The 22,728-nt window shown below is 35.9% G+C and overlaps 1 protein-coding gene across 7 annotated transcripts in view; it reads left to right on the top strand.

Annotated features, from left to right (window-relative positions):
• Dlgap1 (DLG associated protein 1) overlaps positions 1 to 22,728 on the top strand; it is an 888,020-nt gene that overhangs the window by 84,943 nt on the left and 780,349 nt on the right. The gene's annotated exons all lie outside the window — the stretch shown is intronic.

Here is a 22,728-nt window from a genome sequence, read left to right as displayed (position 1 = left end):
CTCTGCTTCCTTATTATCTCCTGAATCTGGCCTTTTCCATTAATCACCACATGTATCTTCAGTCCCTGCCTTAGTTACACCTACCTGAGGTTATTACTGTAGCCAGTTTATTTCCTTGTCTCTTATAACCCTGCTTTAGCACTCTTGTTAGAGTGATATTACCCAAATGCTCCTTTCTCCTGATTCACTTGAATCAGTGAATTGCTATTGTCTATACTAAACAAGAGCTATTGTTTTCCTCTTAAACTACACCCACCCTACCTCACAAAGTTTTCTGGTTTTTTTAAGTACAATGATATTGTAAGGCTTTCAAGGTTGTCTCCAGTGTTCAGCTTGACTGCTGGTAGATACATGTGCGGTAGTATGATTTAAAGGAAGAAGAAACTTTGAATTCAAGAATAGAAACCTGATCTTTTTTGAAAATTTTATTTTATTAGCATAGAATAGTTGTACAGGGGGATACAGTGTGATACTTACATATGTGCTTACAATATATCTTAGTTAGATTTACCCCCTTCATCATTCTCCCAATCCTGCTCCTCCCTTCTTAGAATGATTTCAATAGTTTTCATTCTTCTGTTTTCATATATGAATACAAAATACATCTACATATTTACCCTCATCACCCTTTCCTTATGCCCACCCCCTCCCACTGGAAACCACCCCTGGAAAAGATTTATTTTACCCTCTTGTCCATTTTTTAAAAGTGTATATTGATAGTCCCAGGGAATTTTACCTTGGTATTTCAGGCCTGTGTATATCACCCTTTACTTAAATTATTACCCCCATTACTTACTCTTTCTCTATTATCATGCTCCCCTAATACCCAACAGCTTGCAGTATATTACATTATATTATAATCATAGATAGATGAATTGTTTCAATATTTTTCATTCTCTAATATTTTCTTTCCCTCTCCCTGCTTCTAGACCCCTCGGACAGACCCACTAATATAATTTTGTTCTCTTTCTCACTATATTTATGTATGTAGGTATATATATATATATATATATATATATATATATATATATATATATGATCACATATATGTATATGATTACATATACATTTAACTAGCTTCCACATATGAGGGAAAACATGCAACCTTTGACTTTTTGAGCCTGGTTCTCTTTGGATGGTTCTCCAGTTCCATCCATTTACCTACAAGCAACATAATTTCAGTGTTCTTTATGGCTGAATAAAACTCCATTGTTTTACCCAGTCCATTCATCAGTCGTGGGATATCTGGGTTATTTCTACTACTTGGCTATTGTGAATAGTGCTGCAATAAGCATGGTTATGCAAGTGACTCTATCATGTCCTGGACCACGTTTCTTCAGATATGTGCCTAGGAGTAGTATCACATACGGCAGTTCTATTTTTTTGAGGGAGCTCCATATTGCTTTCCATAGCAGTTGCTCTAATTTAAATTCCCATGAACAGTGTAGAAATATTCCTCACTTCCTCACCACCATTTGCTGTTGTTTGAGTTTTTGATGATTGCCATTTTGACTGGGGTAAGATGGAATCTCAATGTAGTTTTGATTTTCATTTCCTTTATGGCCAAGGATGCTGAGAATTTCTTCATGTGTTTACTGGTCATTTGTACTTCTTTTGAGAATTGTCTATTAAGTTAATTTCCCATGTAGTCAGTGGGCTGTTGATTTTTTCAAAGGTTGGATTTTTTTGAGCTTGCTGTATATTCCAGTTATTAATCCCCTATCAGTTGTATAGCTGGGAAAGATTTTCTCCCATTCTGTAGGCTGTCTCGTCATTCTGGTGATCAATTCCTTTGCTGTGCAGAAGACTTTTTTCATGTAATCCCATTTGTCAATGCTATCTCTTAATTGCTAAGTTATCGCAGTTCTATTCATAAAGTTATTACTTAAGCCTGTGGGGTCCATGTGTCCCCTGTTTTATCCTGGATTAATTTCACCATTTTACACCTTATGTTAAGATCTTTAATCCACTTTGACTTGTTGCTAATACAAGGTGAGAAACTGGGATCTAGTTTCAGTCTTCTTCAGGTAGAAATCCAGTTTTCCTGGCACCATTTTTGATGAGAATATATTTTCTACAATGCATGTTTGGGACTCTTTTGTTGAAAATCAGATGACTGTAGTAGCATGAGTATGTGTGAGGGTCTTCTACACCATTGGTCTTCACTTCTGTTTTTGTACCAATACCATGCTGTTCTTATTACTATGGCTCTGTAGTATAGTTTGAAGTCAGGTGTTGTGATACTTCCAGCATTATTCTTTTTGCTCAGTATTGCTTTGGCTATTTGAGGCCTGTTGTGCTTCCATATGAACTTTAAGATTGACTTTTCAATCTTGCTGAGGAATGTTTCTGGAATTTTGATGGGGATTGCATTGAACATATAGATTGCTTTTGGTAGTATAGCCATTTTCACAATATTGATTCTGCTGTTCGATTAGCATGGGATGTCCTTCCACCTTCTGATATATTCATTGAGTTATTTCTTTAGTGACTTGTAATTTTCACTGTATTGGTCATTTACCTCCTTCATTAAATTTATTCCTTGGTATTTTAATTTCTTTGACGCTATTGTTAATGATATTGTTTTCCTGATTTAGTTCTCAGACTGTTCCTTGTTTGTGTATAGAAAGGCTACTGACTTTTGTAAATTGATTTTGTATCGTGCTACTTTGCTGAAAGTGTTTATGAAATCTAAGAGTTTTTTTTATTGAGTTTTAGGGTCTTTCAGGTATAAAATCATATCATCTGCAAATAGGGACAACTTGACTTCTTCCTTCCCTATTTGAATCTCTTGTATTTCTGTTCCACACTCTGTTGAGTAAGAGTAAGAAGAGTGGACACCCTTGCCTTGTTCCTGATTTTAGCGGAAATGGAAGCCTGGTCTTAATATTCTATCCTTAGAGAGATACATTATTTTAGGCTAAGAATTAACACCTGTTAACATGCTCTCCTTCATGATAGGAAAGTAAAAGGGTAGCATCTTGATATGAATTAAATAACTAAGATAGTTGCTAGAGCACTGCTAAACACTGTGTGGCTAAAGGAATTGTAGAAAGAAGGACAGAAAAGTAAGGCAATGGATTTAGAAAGCTGACTTTCCTTATTTCACTATTTTTGGCTCTCACTAATCCCAAATAATAAAATGTTTACTCTATGGTGAAAACTTCATGCATTTGAAATCTTCCTGCATTTTTTTTCCTAACAGAAATAGATGGATAAAGTTCCATTTTAATAGACAATGATTAAAGACTCCATGATTTAAAATAGAACTTATAAGGTTAACTAAAAAGATTTAGGGCAAGGAACTGTACAGCAAACAGCATTGGAAGTGGGGCAGGGTTTGAGTCATCCATGTCTTTGCAGCTTAAGAGGCTTGTCTGTTTAAGTCACAAAAGCATGCGATGTTATCTTCCCTAATAAATATTTTATGGGTAAGCAAACAAAATGCAAGTTTTAAAACCAGTGTACTTCAAGGCAGGATTTCTCAGTGCCATGCTGCAGCCTGGTAAAAGTAATAGTTTTTTATTTTTCTCTTCCAGGGCCCCCTCTCTGAGCTTTGCACTTGGCACAATACATTTGACTTTTTAAGTCTTTTTATTTATTTTTTTTCTGTTGACTTGTCTGTTCCTTTGCTAGACTGCAATCTGAGTAAGGGCACTGGCAGTCTTACACTTTTCTCTCTGGTACCTAACCAGGTGTCTAAGAGGATAAATTGTTGCCAAATGAATGAATGAAACAGCTGCTCTTCCCTACTGACTGAATCATTTTCATTTTTTGTTGAGTGTGGCTGGGTGTTTGTGTGTGTGTGTTTTCTTGTTACATTGCCAAAGAAGGACAGTAAGTTTTTTGTAGAATAAAATACCTCAGAAGGAGGAGTTATTAGTGTTTCCTTTATTCTTCTGAGGTGTTTTACATGGATATCAGAAGCACGTCTTATTTTGGAAAACCAAGAATTACACATATGCATACACATCCAACAGAATTAGGGAATTAGAGAAACGGTGTGGATACAGAATATAAAACATTTACTTCAAGAAACCTTTCCATTTCTAGTGTACACTCACCTTCCACTAGAGAAATTTTTCTCTCTGGAGAGATGGGACTGTAATTAGCTGTTGGTACCATTTAATCTTAAAGGGAGATTAGGTGGATGGTGTTGATTAAAACATTGAGGGCAAGAGAAAAGTCAGTGAGAAGTGATTTCACTTTAAAAAGTATGCTTCAAGTGAGCCTCCTAATTACTGCAGTTCTAATGACATGTGTTCTGCTGAGTGGTCTCTGTTTCCACTCCGACGTCTTTCATGAGCTCCAGGCAAAGACACTCAATAGTGGAGTGAGCATTTCCATTTGACTATTCCACAAGAACTTCGTATTTATGATGCTATCATCTCTCTCCAACTTCTGCCTGCCTACTGGATCTGTGTTCCTGTCCAAAAACTCTAGGTTAGCTAAAATCTTGGTGTCCTTCTTCACTCCTTCTTTGCCCTCCCTCCTAACTGTAAACATTCAGTAGGTCTTCCTTATATTGTCTTCTACATAGATTTTCAAATCTACCTCCTCCTCATAATCTCCCTACAGTAGCCCTTCTTATCCAAGTTACCTGCCATCAGCCATGTATAGGTATTAGAGGGAGGGAGGTGCAGTCACATAAATTTCATTACAGTATATTCTTATCATTGTCCTATTTTATTATTAGCTATTTTTGTTGATCTCTTACTTGCCCAATTTATAAATTAGGCATGTTCATATAGGAATAACATACTCTACACAGAGTTTTGTACTGACCATGGTCTCAGGCATCTACTGGGGTCTTGAAATGTACCACTTGTGGATAAGGAGGGAGATGGCAGTAACTTCATCCTAATACCTGAGTCCTTGCCTTTGCCTTTCTCATGCTGATTATAGTCCCAGCTTCCCTCACAGTGTCCCAGCCTTTGCTCATGCTGCCTGCTCCTATTCCTTTAAGGACAATTGGTAGGAAGGTGCAGTCATAGCCATTTCACTCCTTCCTCAGGGTTGCTCCAGGTGGCTCACCTGTCTGGTCCTGTGTGGCCATAACCTTGCATTGCTTTACTTACATCATTCAGAGCCTCATTCTCCCTCTAAGAACTCTAGTGCAAAGATTTCCTTTAGGAATTCTAAGCTAACCACATTCTCTAATCCGCCACAAACCTTTATTCCCTTTCACCCAGGGAAAATTCCTGTCCTCTGTGTTCCCAGACAGCTGAGACCCATCTCTGCCCAACACTTATGATGGTGCTAAAGAATGTGTGTGGCATTTCCTTTGGTTCCTCACCATTGTGCCTGCTGTTCTGTGTTTGATTTAGATGCTAAAAGAATAGGAGGAGGTCCTTAGGTTGATACCATAATTCCAGGGCAAACAATGTTAAATTATTTGAATCAGAAGAAAAAAATAAGAAAGATTGAGGGTAATTAAGGAATTGGATAATGATTTTCCTTCCTTCCTCCCTTCTTTCCTTCCTTCTTTCCAAAATGGGGGGAGGAGTGTGTCTCACTGTGTTGCCTAGGCTGTTAAACTTCTGAGCTCAAACAATCCTTATACTTGAGCCCCTAAAGTAGCTGGGAGTATAGCCATGTGCCACCAGGCCTGGCTTCTAGTGTTGATTGTAAATGTAATATAATCTGCAGATGAGACTGGGGAGTTCTTGTCAATCAGGAACAAGGTATAAAAACAATCTTATATTATTTGTCTCTATGAAACCTCTCAGTGAAACACAAATACACACACACACACAGACATATGTGTACCCAGTAAAAACTTGTCTGTGATGTTTAACTGATTTTGTTCCACAGCTACTACCTCATCAGTGAAAAAGTAGAGGGAGTAGAAGAAATATTTCTTGTCTATCTTCTGTCTGTCTGTCTATCTGTCTTTCTATCCAATATCTTTGTATTTATGAGAGAACAATGAATTCTAATAACATTTTATTTTAAATAGTATTACATTGGGAATTATTAATATTTATTTTTAAACCTTTAGTAATATTATATGAGCTTTAAAATGAGAAAAATTATAAATCTTTAGTAGTCAGAGTTCTCCAGAGAAACAGAACCAATGATGTGTGTGTGCCTGTGTGTGTGTGTGCCTGTGTGTGTGTGTGTGTGTGTGTGTGTGTGCAAAAAGACAGAGACAATACGGGAGAGAGACAGAAAAATTTCTTTTCAGGAATTACCTTTTACATTTGTGGAAGTTGGAATGTCTAAAACCTGTAAAGCAGGGCAACAGACTGGAGACCAGAAGAGCTGAAACTGCAACTGGGGTCTGAGGACAGAACTTCTATGGCAGAGTTCCCTCCTTAAGAGGTCATTAGTTTTTCTAAAGCATTCTGATTGGAAAGGCCCACCCACATTGTGAGAGTAATCTGCCTTACTCAGTGTATACTGATTTAAATGTTAATTTGATCTAAGAAAGTACATCCACAGAAACATCCAGACATTTCGCCAAATATCTGGGTACTGTGCTCTAGCCAAATTGACACACAAAATTAGCCATCACATCACCTGAAGTTTAGAAAAATGAGTTACTATTGACTACATTAGGAGAGAAAATCGTAGTAGGTAGTAAGGGGAAGCTTTGTTAGAAAATTCTTAAAGGTTTACAAAAGGTTAGTCAAAATGCTTCCTCCAAATTGCTGTCATTAAAATTTGTATTTGGTGTTGTGTTTAAAAATGTTTTTCTCAGAATTTACGATTTTTCCATCGTTTTCTGTTGCTCAGGCAAAGTACAGTCATGTGCTGCATACTGTGCTTTATTCAGTGGAATGATATGTAATGGGGGTCCTGTAAGGTTCTCATGGAGTTGAGAAATTCCTATCACTCAGTGACATTGTAGCCATATACCATCCTAGCTCAACACACTTGTCGCATGTCTGAGGGGATGCGACAGTGCTAATGTAAACAAACCTACCATGCTACCAGTCACATACAAGTGTGACGTGTACAGCTATGTATAGTGTGTAATACTTGATACTGATGATAGACAACTAAGTTCCTGGTATATGTATTTACCAGACTACATTTTATCATTATTTTAGAGTGAATGCCTATTTTTTAAAAACACAAGCTAACTGTAAGTGTGTCAGAAAGGTGCTTCAGGAGGTGTTCCATAAGAAGGCATTGTTATCACTGAAGGCACCAGTTCTGTTCACATTATTTCCCCAAAAGACTTCATGGTGGGAAAACATGAGGAGATAAAAGAATGATGTTGATGATCCTTGCTCTGTGGTGTAGGCCTGTCTATACTAATATGTGTGTGTGTGTCTCTGTTTTTATTTTGGGTTTATTTATTTATTTATTTAGAGACAGGATCCTCAGTGCAAGGCCTACACATTAACATATGACTTTGAGGACCAAGTTTCCAATACATAAATTCTGGAGACACACATCAAACCATATCACTATGTTTGTGTTAAATATGTACATTGCTAAAGTATAAATGTTTATTTATCCAAATATGTGTCCATAAAGTAAGATTCATTAGGTTCTTTTATTGAAAAATTTTGAGTAAAATATGTGAGTAACTTAATATTAAAGTAGACATGCCTTTTTAAAAAACTTCTGAGCGTGCCTTCTGTCTGTAGAAATCATCTTTTTAGGGGGGATATGAGACTTGGTAGAACTGCTAATTTTTTTAAGGAATAACTTGATTTCTTAAAACTTCTGAAATATAAAGATATTTTGAATATAAAAAACTGCATGTTTTATTGTGGCAGAAAGCTTACTTGGTAAGTTGGGGTGAAAGCAAGTTAGGATAAAATTAGAAAAATGGTCATAATGGCTACATTTCTGAACTCTAAATATAATGAATCAAATCAAACTGATTAGTGGCCAGTTTATTTTTTGAATATTTCTGAACGTGATATGCGCACTAATTCTTCTGAGATTATAGCATGCTAGTTCCTCTAATGCATCTGCACTGCTGCGTCTGAATAACCATATCAGGTGCTAGATGTAATTAGTGTTTAAAATTAGTTTGCTTGATGATCTTGAAGGCAGTCCTTTATAATTTAGGTCAGCAAAGAAAATGCCAGTGGACTAGATTAGCACACTTTCCACTGTTTTTTGCTCAGCAGCTGCAGGATAAGAAAACAAGCATTAGATTTTCCCTCCACTAACAGTAGTATACAAATAATTATATGGAATTTACATATTATGAAGGTAAAGATCAAAAGATCATTTTCCCATGAGATTACTTTGGTGTCTGTCTGTCTATAATTAACATGTTTATTTGATTTATGACATGAATGCAAGAAATACTATTGGCTTTTTTGATATAGCCTTTAGAATTATGCACAGAAAGTATTCCTGTATTCCTAATGTTATCTCACATTATTAGGTAAAAAGACATTCAATTTTGTAGGGACAACCAACAGGTTTTTACCCGCAGTGGGAATTTCTAAAAATTGCAGGTAGAGGAACGAGACAAATTTTGCTGAAATTATCTGTAAAACTGTCTTCCATAGCATTGTTTCTTAGCTTTTTTAAAATCATTGCCCACTAAGGATTCTTTTTTAGACATTTTTTTCTGATCATTCCTCATGATACTTTGGAACCTCAGATCTACTGAATTCTGTAATCATAGGACATACTGAATTCTATAATCACAGATCTACTGAATTCTGTAATCACAGATATACTGTATTCTGTTTGTGTACTCTGGTTCTCACAAGGCCGTAAATCATGATAATATCTACGATGTTTTCACTTTCTGCAAGAAACAGTTTTCCCATGTTGAAAACACATAACATTCTCTGTTTAGCTCTTATCTTTTCCATCAGTTTAGAAAATGAATAGACGTTTTCATTGAAACAGTTCAAATTATTTTTTCCTCAGAGCCTTAATTTTCCCAGAAAAATCCAATTCCCAGACTTACCTTATGGTTTGAGTTAGCATAGATTTATTTATACCTAAAAGCATTTTAGGAGATTATTGAATATGTAGGGCCCAGATAGACAGACTCTTTTCCAGGGTTTCAGGAATATAAATCCATTTTATATTGGAGCTTTGGCCAGTGGACTACAGGTTTGCTGTGGTTTTATTGCAGAATGTGGTCCCTGATTGTATCATACGAAAATATACCTTAGTAAAATTTTGAATATATGTGTATATGTATGTATTTTTTCAGTATTATATAATATATGTATGGCCAAATTTATCATGACTTGTTTGATTCCTACAGTAATTGCATGTTAAAAAATCGTAATATTTTGCTAAAGAGACAAAACATATTTATATTATATGATTTAAAATATCTATGAGTAATTACCAAGCTATCCATATCATTTCAAAAACATAAACTCAGACCTTGACTCAACATTTTAGCAGTAATAGTTATAAAATTAAACTTTTCATTAAAAAAATCAAGATAATAGCCAATTATTTATTTTGACTATTTTATTCTTTTTTGGGGGGAAAGGAAGTACTAGTTATTGAACTCAGGGCCTTGCACATAGTAGGCAGGCTACCACTTGAGCCACTCCGCCAGCCCATAATATTTCATTCTTTATAGATGAAATCAGAAAAGGATTTTTTATGGGGTATAAAATTTTTAAGAGCCAGATTACATAATTTTCTAAAAATTTAAATTTATGCCTGTACACTGAATAGTTCAATTTAGTAATATTTAATTTAAATTATTTGTGATACATAAAACACACCAGTGCCAATGGGTCATTAGATATCACTGGTTTTATTGAGGTATAAATGCATACAACTAAATCTATCCATTTTTGTTGGATAGCTTAATGATTTTAAGGACATTTGTAAAATTATGCAATCACCTCTCAGTCCAATTTTAGGACATTTTCCTTCACCTCACAAGGATCCCTTCAGCCTGTATACAGTCATTCCTCCTCAGCTCCAACCCATGCCAAGCCCCAGGCAACCACTAATGTGCTTTCTGTCTCTATAGATTTGCCTTTTCTGTCACTTTTCATAATAATGGTATCAGTTGGCTTTGGATTTAGTTTACTTTCTAGTTTTTTAAGATAAAGATTAGGGTACTGATTTCAAATCATGAAGGATTTAATTTCATTATGGCATTCCGTATATACATACAATATACAATCATCATAGTCACCTCCACCCTCTCTTGTCCCCCTCCTTCCTCCAGCTGCCCCCACATAGTCTTCCTTCTCCTTTCAAATCTTTTAGTTTTTAATCTATATTCCACATTTGAGAGAAAATGTATTTTTCTTTCTGAGTGTGGTTTATTTTGTTTAATGTGATGATACATTTTCCTGCAAATTATATAACTTCATTCTTCTTTATGGCCAATGAATACTACATTGTGTATAAAATAGACCATGTTTTCTTTATCCCTTCATTTGTTGATGGCATTCTGGCTGATTCCATAACTTGGTTATTGTGAATAATGCTACAATATACATGGGTTTGCAAGTATCTCTACTCTGTGCTGACTTTGATTCCTTTAAACATATACTCACTAGTGGTATAGCAGAATCATATAGTACTTCTATTTTCTGTTTGTTTGTTTGTTTATTTGTTTTGTTTCTTGCAGTATTGGAGTTTGAACTCAGGATCTATACCTTGAGCCGCTCCACCAGCCCTTTTTTGTGATTAGTTGGTTTTCTTTTTTTTGAGATACTACGAACTGTTTGCCTAGGCTGGCTTCAAACCTCAGTCCTTCTGATCTCTACCCCCGAGTAGCTAAGATTACAGGTGTGAGCCACCAGTACTGGCCTATTTTCTTGTTTTTGAGGAACCTGCATTCTGATTTCCATAATGACTGAATGGATTTACATTCCTATCAATAGTGTATTGTGGTTCCTTTTTTCCCTGCATCTCCACCAGTATTTGTTGTTGTTTTCTTAACAACTGCCTTCTCACTGGGGTGAGAAGGGATCTTAATGTAGTTTTGATTTGCATTTCCTTTATTCACTTTTAATTTTGAAGGAAATTTTTGCTGGCTATAGAATTCTCAGTTGACAGCACCTCTCCCACACCCTTCTCAGAATATGTCTTACTCCATTATTTCTAATAAATCATTTGTTAGTTGTATCATTGTTCCCTGTATATAACAAATAATTTTTTCTCTTGTGTTTTTCAAAATTTTCTCTTTGTCTTAGAATTTCACGAATTTAGTCTGTTTTTGTTATTATAATGAAATACCTGAGGCAGACTAACTTTATAAGGAAAAAAAGGGTTATTGTAGCTCACAGTTCTGAAAATGCAAGGTCCAGAAGTATCATCTGGTGCTGGCTTTATTGCTGGTATGGCCTCAAGGCAATGCAAAGTTTCATACATCAAGAGACAGGGAGTACACATGTGTGTATGTGTGCGTGTCTCCTCTTCTGTTTATAAACGCTCCAGTATTCAATCATGAGGATTCCACCCTAATGACCTTATCCAATCCTAATGACCTTAGCTAATCCCCCATTCCTCCACTTCATAACACCTTAGTCAGGTAAATTTCCATCCTCTTCATACCTTTTCATGGGGAGTAAATTTGACCACATGAAGCCTGGGGGACAAGATATCCAAACAATAGCACCAGGTATTACTCTCTTTTTTTGTTTATCCTACTTGGAACTCATTGAGATTTTTGATGTACATATTAGTGTTTTTGTTTTGTTTTTGAAACAGATTCTCCCTATGTAACCTAGGCTGGCCTTGAACTCATAATCCTCCTGGCTCAGCCTCCTAAATGGTGGGATTGCAAGTGTGTGCTCCCATGACCAGCACAAATAATATTTTAAAATCAAAGGTATGAAGTTGTTATTTCTTGGTAAATTGCTGCTTTCTCTCTCTCTCTGTCTCCCTGAAACTTTTATTGCACATATGTTGATGTGCTTTTTTGCTCCTTAGGCCCTGCCCACCCTGGTTCATTCTTCATTCTTTTTCTTTCAATTCTTAGGATTGCATAGTTTCTATTAAATTATGTTCAAGTTTGCTATTAATTTTTTCTGCCACCTCAAATATGCTGTTGAGCCCTTCTAGTGAATTTTACTTCACTTACTATCCTTCTCAACTCTGGAATTTCTATTTGCTTCTTTCTTATGGCTTCTATTTTTGTATTAATAGTTCCTGTTTGAAATTTCATTGTCATTATTCTTTCATTTTTTTAAACTTAATTTTCTTTAGTTCCTGGAATATATTTATAATAACTATTTTATATAGTCTTCTGCTAAATCTTACATCTGATCCCTGAAAGAACTTACTTAGCAATTCTGTTCCAATTTTTGTCTGTGTCCTGTGTTTTAAAAGTTAAGGAAATTATTTTCCTGCAGACAAAAAATGGCCATATCTCACAAAAGGGTCTCATGATCTGCTTCCAGAAGAGAAAGGTTCTAGGTTTCAATCATGGGGATTCCACCCTAATGACTTTATCTAAGGTCATTTGATCTCCTTCAGGAGAGGAGGGAGGGAGGAGTCACAGAAACCTTGTTGCTTTTGCTGTTTTCTCAAATGTCAAGGTGCCATATTTTGGGTCCTGAATTCCATAATTCCTCACTGGTCTCTGATCTTAATTTTTTCTCCTTTGAAATTCTAGTCTCCAAATAAAAGCCCAGAGTGATCTTTTAAAAATATAAATTAGATAACAGTTTCTTTTGTTTAAAAAAAACAAACAAACCTTCCTTTTGGAGTATAGGAGGGCTGATAAATTATAACCTTCTCATCACCACTAGAATTTTAAAGCACACTGAAGGTGACAACGGAGTCAAACTTCAGGAGAACAATGTCAGCTCTTTTACTAATGAAACCCTTAGGCAACGTGGTATAGAGAGCACCAGCAGTGGGCTTCCTGCTATCGCACCAGAATTAGACAAACTGACCCACACAGTCAAAGCAGTACCAAATTTCAGCAAGCCAGATGCTCTGGAGATAAAGCTCAGGTCTAGTCTCAAAGCAGATCTGAGCCCTGTTGTCTGCAAACTCTTCCTGCCTAGGTCCTTCTCCAAAATTCACCAAAGTTCTGAGAACAAAAGAGAGGCCTGAAGTATTGATCTCCAGGTTTCCTTTCAGATGAAGAAAATAATGATGGAGACTGTTTTGCAGTAGCATCTTTAATGTCTTTCTTTGCAGTTAGAATGAAGTACAAACTGCTTATCTGAGGTCACTAGGTTTGGGGGTGGGTAACTCTCTCCACTGTCCTCTATCCTGACTCTCCCTCCCACTTCCTGTGCTGCAAAAAAGTACTGCCTTTATTCTTTGTTTCTTAAACATGCCACACTAGTCCCTTTAGCCATCTTTTCCTTTTCTTAGGAGCATTCTATTATGCCTCTGGTCTTGCATGACTAACTTTTAAATTATTCACATTTGTGCTTAGAGGTCATCTCAGAGAAATAATAACATGATCCTCCAATTTACAGGAAGTCTTTCAGTCATTTATCATCTTATTTTATTCTTTTCACAGAACCAATTATCAGAAATTATATTACTCATCCATTTTATTTGCTCATACATTGTTTGTTTCCGCCCAACTCTAGAATACCAGTTTCAAGAAATCAGAAATATTGTCTGTTTTTGTTTCCCACTTTATCCCTAGGGTCTAGGATAGTGTCTGCTTTTAGGAGGCCCTTCATAAACATTTGTCGAGGGAATGAACAGATGACACTTTCTGTTTTTCCATCTGGACTCTCCGACAGGCGAACCCTAAATGATAAACTCCCATTCTGGGCAAGCACATGAATAGATGTGTGTAATCTACTAACCCTTAAAATATTGGCTACAGTTTATGTCTTAGAATACTGGGATGAAAGGAAGCTAGAAACATAGGTATATGCCTTTCACAAGCTACATTTCTTGCTGCGTGGCGCTGAGGAATATCTGGGACTATAGCAAATTGGTCCTGCACTCCAGAGAGATGCTGTGAAGCACTTGACCATCTGACTTGCAGACCTTGCAGTGAGAAGGTGGTATCAGCTTCTTTTCTCAGAAGTGCTGCTCACTGAGCAGGGCTTCTCTATGATTTTTCAGAGTTCTCTAAGTATTGGGCACTCCAATAGAGAATTACTTGCAAAACTCGTTAACTAACTCTTCTGAATAGCAATTACTTATTGAGTGCTTTCTATATTCCAGGAATAAGTTAGACACTCAGAAAACAGAAGCCAGAAAAACCAACAAAAATTCCTACCCTATGAAGTTTATTTTCTAATGGGAATCAACAAATAATAAAGAAATAAATGGTATATCGTATATATGTGTGGATATATATATAACTTATGTATGTCATTAATATTCAAATATATATTTTAGTATAATATATATATGCATATATATATTTGTCAACATTGTTTCACTATAAAGAAATAATGAAATAAAGAGAAGTTTATTTAGCTCACAATTTTGGAAGTTCAGTGTCCAAATCCTTACCCCTGGCTTTATCATCGAGTGGCATGGATAGCAATGGCAGATGTACATCAAAGATCAAGGAAGTGACTACATTTTGAACCAGGAGTGGAGATAGAGCTGAGTGGGACCAAACTTAGGTGTCAGTAACTGCCTGCTCATGAGAACAATTTTCAAGGGTGCATCCCAGTGACTCAAGGACCTCCTATTAGGCTTCACCTACCAAAGATTTCACCTCCTTCCAATAGCATCTTGCAGAACAAGCCTTCAATCATGTTAGACCCTAAGGAGACACCCAAACCATGGCTAGATCTATCTATCTGTTTATCTATCCATCTATCTATTATCTACTATCTATCCATCCATCTATCTAATCTAGCTGTGATTGGTGAGTCCTATACAGAACAATAATGTGTGGAGTGATAAGAATCCATCTAAAAAGGTGTCATTTGAGCACCTGAATAAAGAACAGGGAAAGTTATGCACGTAATTCTTCATGGTGTAGGAAGGCAAAGATCTTGTGGCATGTACTTGGCATGTTCTAAAAGAGCAAGGAGACTGGAAGAGAGCAAACAAAGGGGATAGTAGTAAGGGATAAGGTCAAAAAAGTCATAAGACTGAAACATACAGGATCTTTTTGAGCAGACAAATGCCACATCACACTATATCTTGCTTTAAATGGCCACTTCAGTGCTGAACACATAGGGTAGGGAGCAAGAACCGAGCAGAGAGATGATAACAACAACAAAATGATTTCAAGAAGACAAGAAATAAAAATGGACAAAAATAGGATAAGAAGAGTCAAAACAGTAGGAGGTCCTTAGATTTGGGATCTATTTTGAAAATAGAGCTAACAACATTATCAGATGGATGAAACATGGTGCAGGGTAGGAAAAAATCATACCAGTATTTTTGAGTTGTATTAATACAACTAGTTAATTAATTAATTTGGTAAGGTGTCAGGATTTCAGTTTGGGACATAATAAATTTAAGGCACCTGTTGGTTATCAACATAGAAATCCAACAGTCACTGATAACCTGTTAGTTAACAGTTACTTTGACTGTTGGATACAAATCTGGAACTTAGGAAATTGGTATGGACTATTTGGGAATTGACAGTGGATAGATAGTAGTTAAATCTAGAAGACTGAATGTTAGCCAAGGAAATAGATCTTTAAGAAAAGAAGAAGAACCTCCAAATGAGACTGAGAAGAGGTAGTCATAACAGAAAATGAAAACCAGGAGGGTCCACAAAGTGGAGAAAAAGTTCTACAGACTAGGGTGTGATCACTTCTTTAGTCAGGGAGGACAGTGTATGCAATATGCACTGACTTCTGGATTTAGGAATGTGGACACCATTGGTGATCTTAACAAAGGCAGTTCATTGGAGCTGGTGGAGGATCATAACAATGAATGCCATGTTTGGAGATAGCATCATAAAAGGGAGGGCTGGAGACAGCAAACAGAACTTCTGAGGATATGGCCATGAAGAAAGTAGAATGTGATCAGAGCAGTAGCTAGACAAGTATGTGAAACTCAACATTTTTTTTTACAATTCTTTTGAAATTACGGACGCAGGAAATTGCAAATACATATATACATACACATCTATCTATCTATATCTTTCTATCTAGCTACCAGTCATCTATCTATCTATTATCTGTCTATCTATCATCATCTCTATCTATCTATCTAGTTTGGGATAGGGTCTTGCTTGCTGGCCTTGAACTCACAATCCTTCTGCCTCAGTCTGCCTCAGGTATGGTAGTCTCATATACTTTTAATCCAGTTTTACCCAAAGATAATAACTTGTATAACTATAGTACAATATGCAACCAAGAAATGGACATTGACACAGCCACACAGGTTATGATTGCATCTGCTTATGTATGTATTCTATTTAATTTTATCACACATTGATTTTCATTACCACCTGCAAAATCAATATCTAGAATGTTCCACAATCATGTAGCTCTCTTGTGTTATCCTTTTAAAGCCATAAATCCTCCCTCTTCTCCAACTATAATTTTTATATTCAAAGAATATTACTTGAAGGAAATCATATAATGGTGAACCTTTGAGTGCTGACTGCACTCAGTATAATTCCATTGAGAGACATCTAAGTTGTTACTGTATCAAGAGTTCTCTCTTACTGCCCAGTAGTATTCCATAGTGTAGATTTACTCATTGAGGCACTTCTAGGCTGTTTCAGTTTGGGGCTTCCATGAGTAAAGCCTGCTATATTTTTGAAAGTGGCCGAACAGTTTAGCAATGTGTGAGTGACCCAGGCTGTCTACTTCCTGGGGAGCATTTTGGATTGTTACTGTTTTTTATTTTAGCCATTACAATATGTGTGTGTGTAGGGGGGAGTAGATATTTCTCTTTTTTTTTAGATAAGTATAATTGCAGAAAAATTCAGAAGGTTCTCTGTACCTCAGCTTATTTTTAGGTAACTTGAAGATTGTTAAAAATTCAGCCCATAATTTTAAAATACTGAGAGACTGTCATAACATGTACATACATAGGTATTGTGCTTCGTAGTTGTGAAGGTGTAGAGATCATCTTGATTCATGGAGGGAAAGAGCAGCAATCTTGTCACAGAGCCCCCTACCTGTCACCCACACCAGCAATAGTCTGTTAATGCTGCTGTTATTTATGTTTCAGCCTGAAAGTCTCATTCTTTCATTTGTAGATACTGGCCACCAACCCTACTCAGATTCTAGGGCAAAATTTATAGTAGTTAGCAACTTAAGATTGTTTATCTAGTGATTTGTTTGTCAGAGGGACAGAAAATAATGTAATTTCAAAGTGCCTAAAAATTGATACAAGCCAATAATATGAAATACTGATAAGCCAAAAGTAAACTTCAAACTGCAGGAGAAAAAAAAAAGCTTGAAAACCAAAGAGGGAGCATATACATATTTAAACATATTAACATAGAAACCAATGGTATACATCCATATGTCATTTGTACATAATAATTCTACCTAAAGATCTTTAATGCCTTCTACTATTTCAAGATTTCCACATTTTTAGAACACAAAATGCTTTTCATTCTCTACCTAAAAATATTTTTTTCTCTAAGCCAAATTTGCTCATCAGAACAAAATAGTCAAAAAGCAAAAGGCTACAGAGGGGCTTTTATAAGGGGGAAGAAATTATCTTGTGATGAAAAAAGCCAGACCTACCACTGCCAATCACAGGGAGGTTGTAGCCTCCTGGGGACCAGAGGAGCCTGCTTGTTATGGTTGGTTTGCTCACTTTGAGCCTCTCTCTGGAAGCTACTTGTAATAACTTGACTGAACAGATGTAGCTACTTCAGGTCATTTGAAATATGTCAATTTAGGATGGATGATGTCAAGGAATTGTGACTGGCTGCCTCCAGTCAGTGGGATGCCTTTATTGAGCCAACTTATCTCCTGGGACCTAAAGAGAAAGGAAGAACAAGACAAAGCAAAGCAAAGCACAGCACAGCACAATAAGCAGCCAAGTGTTCTGAAGACAGGCAACAGAACAGTAAAGCTTTACAGAACAGAAAACTTTAGTGTATGATTTCTACCTTCTATGCTTTAAGCTCTTGCTTTATGATAGGCCATTTGAAACAAAGAATTTGCAGAGAGCAAGAATTGTTGCCCAAATGCTCACTTTCTTGCATTTGCTTACAGCCATTTGATGTGTAGTTCTGTGCAGAAGACTTTTCAGGAGTGTTTAAGAAACACCTATAATCCAGGCATGTCATTGTCATGACCATGGAGGGAGTAAGTGTCTAGCTATGCAAAGTGCTGAAAAGGTCACAGGTCTCCTCCCTCACTAGTTATTTACACCCACATATACAGAAGCAATGGAAGTTCACACACAAAAAGTAATTGGTAGGAAAACAAGTCAAGTAAGAATAAAGACTAACACATTTCCTTGAAATATTGGTTGTGAGTGTTAACTTTAAGTATATCAGGCACTACAGAATTGTGGGTGATGGTTGTTTGCAGTGGGGGGAATGCTTATTTCCTTAATTCAAATAGAACAGCTTATGGAAAAGACAAGATATTAGGCACAAGTAAATGGATAACAGATTGTTTGACTGCTAGGTGATAAGCAATCAGTTATCACAGGCCATTTGATAAAACAAAGAAAACAAAACAAGAACAAGCAGGGCATGTATCTCTGTTTAAGAAAAGGCTCTCCATGTCCTATGCATGTCTGTAACTCACACAGGAAACAGAACAGATTCCTTGAGCAGGTGCTAAGTAAGTATGATTAGTTTAATCAATAGGAATTTAGGAAGGGAGGGGATTGCCTTTGCAAGCCATGTTTGTAAAAAGCAGCCTGGAGAACCCTAGCTTCACATAAACATGAAGGGTAAGATGATAAAGAAATGCAGAAATTAGGGAGAATTTTCTCTGAAGGCAGGAATTCTTGGCACGTGTAATTTTAAAAAAGACTTGTCCTATTACAGAAAGAATCTAGAAGCCTCGTGTGATTCTTTTCTTGAAGGTTGCACTGAGAGTCAAAGTCAAGTAAGAACAATATCTGGCTGACCATAGGGAGGCATAGTCTTGTTTTGATGCAGTTGATGAATGCCTTTGAGTGATCAAATAAGTGACTTGGTATTACTGCCAAAGCTGTGTGAGCAGTTCTAGAAACAGTACTCTGAATATCTTTCTTCAACTAGCTTGTTCTCTTGAACATTTTAGTATCTCATAGTTTTATTTTAGATTCATAAATTAACTGTGATAGGATAGTCTGTAAGGTGTGGTTCTTATGACAAAACCTCATGTTTATATTGGAGAAAAAATGCATTTAAATGCTTCAAATGTGTCTAATAAACTCGTTACTAAAGAAACATTGTTCATTTAAAATCATGGCATGGATCAAACAAAATATATAAATGAATTTATATTTCTTGATATTTCTCAAGTGAATGATTTCATTTATAGCACCATATTTGTACAGCAAACCTATTCTTGATGAAACTGTAATACTTTGATAAATGATTAGCTATCCCAGCTTATCTTTACTTAAGAAGCAGAATAATCTGAAGTAGAAATGCATGACTTTTTTTTCAGTTTATTTTCAAGTGCCAAAGATTTGGAAATATTTTATTGTGCTGTGTATATGTCTTCTTAATTAGAAACAGAAACCTATTTATCAAAGAAAACATTAGCTAGATTTTGAGTGAAAATGATTTCAGATTTTAGTATGTATAATAAAATCAAATTATTTATCTCAGATCTATTAAGAAACTACAAATGTGACCCTGGAGTAATCAGTATGGCTATTTTTATAACTTCTTATAAATCAGAAAACTCCTCCCCCAAATATGTCAGGCTTAATTTTCTGCTCTGTGGAGCACAGCTAGTGGGGTGGCAAGGTCCAGTGACATTTTCCACAGTATGAATTGCCAACCACTAGAAGCCTGAGGCAGTGTTTAATCTATAGCAAACAAGCTGACAATTGGTTGAAGAAAGGTTTATGTAATTCTTCCTTAAAATTCCTCTCTGGTGATTACATCACTGTCAGAGAATCTGAAAGGCAGAATTGGTGATTGTCTGATAAGATAGCATTTTTCCAGTTATAAACTGATATAATCTCAATGCTTTCTGAAGATTGCAGGCATTAACTTCTCCATTTTTTGATAAACTCCTAAGGAAAGGGATCATATTTGATGTGCTTCCTTCAGCAGGTGTGGGGGCTGTGATTTCAGTAATCACTATTTCTAAAAAGTGCCTATGATCATTCCAAAGTCTCCCAGAGAGCTTCAATTAGTAAAATAAAACATGCCACTACCTGTATTCTGATAATGCTTTGTAATTAGATCAAACCTATAATTTGAAAAATTAGTAATGGCAACAGGAAGAGTTAAATTCAGTGGAATTAGAAAAAAAATGTGGAAGATAGAGTAGAACAAAGGTCAGAAGAGAACCGTGCAGTGTAATGGACAAAAGTGTATGCGTATTATGAAGCCATATTAAAGTCTGAGAGGAAATGTGGTTGTCCAAATAGCCCTTCCACAGCACCTCTCTTTGGTTTCTGATCTGTAAGTGACTGTGTGCATGCACAGTAATACCTCATTTACTTGGTAATGGAGGTGAACAAGGAGTGGCAAATAAGCAAGTTTTCTAGACAGCTTGAACTTATTCCCTTCTCTAGACAGCTTAAACTGTCAAATTTGTTTTATTATTTTTTTTAATTTAATGTTATGTGTATTTCCTAGCTTTCTTTCGACAGAAGATGTTGCTAATAGTTTACCTTTACTTTTCAGTGTTGAGAAATACATATGAGATGTCTGAATGCACTCTGTTGTTTGGAACCAAGACTTGTGTGACTGCAGCTAACACGTCACATGTCATGTGATGGATGTAGTTATTTTGTAATTCTCTGTTGTTCCCAAAAGACTGTGATGTCCTCAACGAAAGGGACTGTATATAATGTGTTTGTTTAAAAGTGGGATTTTTCAGGGAAAAAAAATCAGGGATGGCTGTAGTTTAAGAGACTGCAGATTGAAACTGCAGTTGATATGTAGAAAATTCCTGAAATTTTACAGTCACCAAAGGAAAATGTGTTTATATTTACTTTTAATAATGAGGAAATCTGAAATACATTTTTAAATTGTTGAGCTGGGGGTACACTGTGGCATTCACAAAAGTTCTCATAATACATCATTCTTGAATTCACCCCTCCAACATTCTCTTTTATTCTCCCTCCCCCCATCCTGGAACAGGTCTCATTTTCCATTTACGTATGTGTGTACACAGTATTTGGACTATAGTCACCTTCCTTCACCATTTCTCCACCTCCTTCTCCCTCCCACTGGTACCAGCCAACCCCCCAGGCAGGACCTGTTCTGCCCTCCTGTTCTCCAGTTTTTGTTTGTTTAAGATAGCTACATGGTCACATTAGCATCCTTATGTATAAAGTTGGTTTCTTTAGTTTACAAAAAAGTCTCCTTTTTAATTTATTTTTTCTTTTAAAAAATCATGTTTTTTAAAAATTTTATTTTATTGTTTTTACACTTACATATGTATACATTATTTGGGCCACCTCCCTCCACCCAGGCAAAAATCATGTTTTGTACACATACATTCAAGATGTTTTTCTAAGCTACCTCAGTGTGCTGAGCTTTACTGAATCTAATAAATAATATTTCTTCCAATTTTTGAGAAGAAATAAATATTTTGAACAAATGGAAGAATATGGAGTTATATAGCAAAGCTAGGATATTACATATTTTTACCTTTCAAAGTGAGAAACAGATATTCAGACCATATATTTTCAGTAAAGGAGTTGGAGAATAAAACAATTCTTTTTTTCTTCAGACATTTCATGAAGGAACGAATTCTCAAAAATTAATACTCAGTTTTAATTGCATCCTTTGGAAAGCTCTACTTGGATAATGTGGCAGGTTTAAAATATGAAAACTGAAAAAAAAGGATATGTTCAAGAAAAATTTTTTCCTTTTAACTTTCCATTAATTAAAACCTACATACAGTAAAGTACATGAATCTTAAGTATAGAGCTTGGTGAACATTATGGAGTAATATATCTGTGTAACTCACACTTACATAAAAATATAGTATGTTATGATCATGCAAAACCCACCCTTAACACAACTCCTAATTAATAGCCTCTGTAGTCTGCTGTATAATGGATTTTTCACTATAAATTAGTGTTATCAGTCATTAGTGACACACAGGGACTTTTTTTAGTATGTATTTCCTGAGAAGATTGTCCTTTTGATCTCAAATATGAAACAGGCCTGAAGTAGCATGGACTTTGAAATAACAGATAGACATGGCTACATTCTTTCCTTGTCTGATTTTGACAAATTCCTAGTTCCCCGATTCTCAGTTTCCTTATTTGTAAAAACTGGAAAGAAGATAACTCCTTTTGGCACTAAGCGAGATAACTTCTAAAATCACTAACCCAGTGCTTTGCATTGTGTGCTCAACAAATGGCCCTCTGTCCATCATTATCTTTAACCATGAACTGAAAAAGAATGAAGAAAGTAAAAGGAGGGAGAGAGAGAGAGAAAGAGAGAGAGAGAGAGAGAAAGAGAGTACATGAGAGGAAGGTTAAAGTAACTATTCTTAAAGCACCTGACCTCTAGTGACATATCTTCATTTCACAGTCTTCTGCACAAGAGCATATGTAGTTTTCCCAAAGAGGTCTTGTAGGTGGCCTGACCATGTTATGAAATCTGACCATCTGACGCAAAGCCCTTATTTAAGAAAAAAATGTATAATACACAGCAGATTCCTTCCCATCTATGGTTTCACTTTCTGTGGTTTCAGTGATCCATAGTCAACCATAGCCTAAAAATATTAAATGGAAAATTACAGAAATGAATCATTCACAAGTTTTAAATTGTACTCTGTTCTGAAATCTCTTGCTGTCTTGCTC

The sequence above is a fragment of the Castor canadensis genome, chromosome 4 (genome assembly GCF_047511655.1).
Source record: "Castor canadensis chromosome 4, mCasCan1.hap1v2, whole genome shotgun sequence".
Lineage (NCBI taxonomy): Eukaryota > Metazoa > Chordata > Mammalia > Rodentia > Castoridae > Castor > Castor canadensis.
The sequence above is the reverse complement of the archived record's forward strand: the minus strand, read 5'-3'. Positions and strand labels throughout refer to the sequence as shown.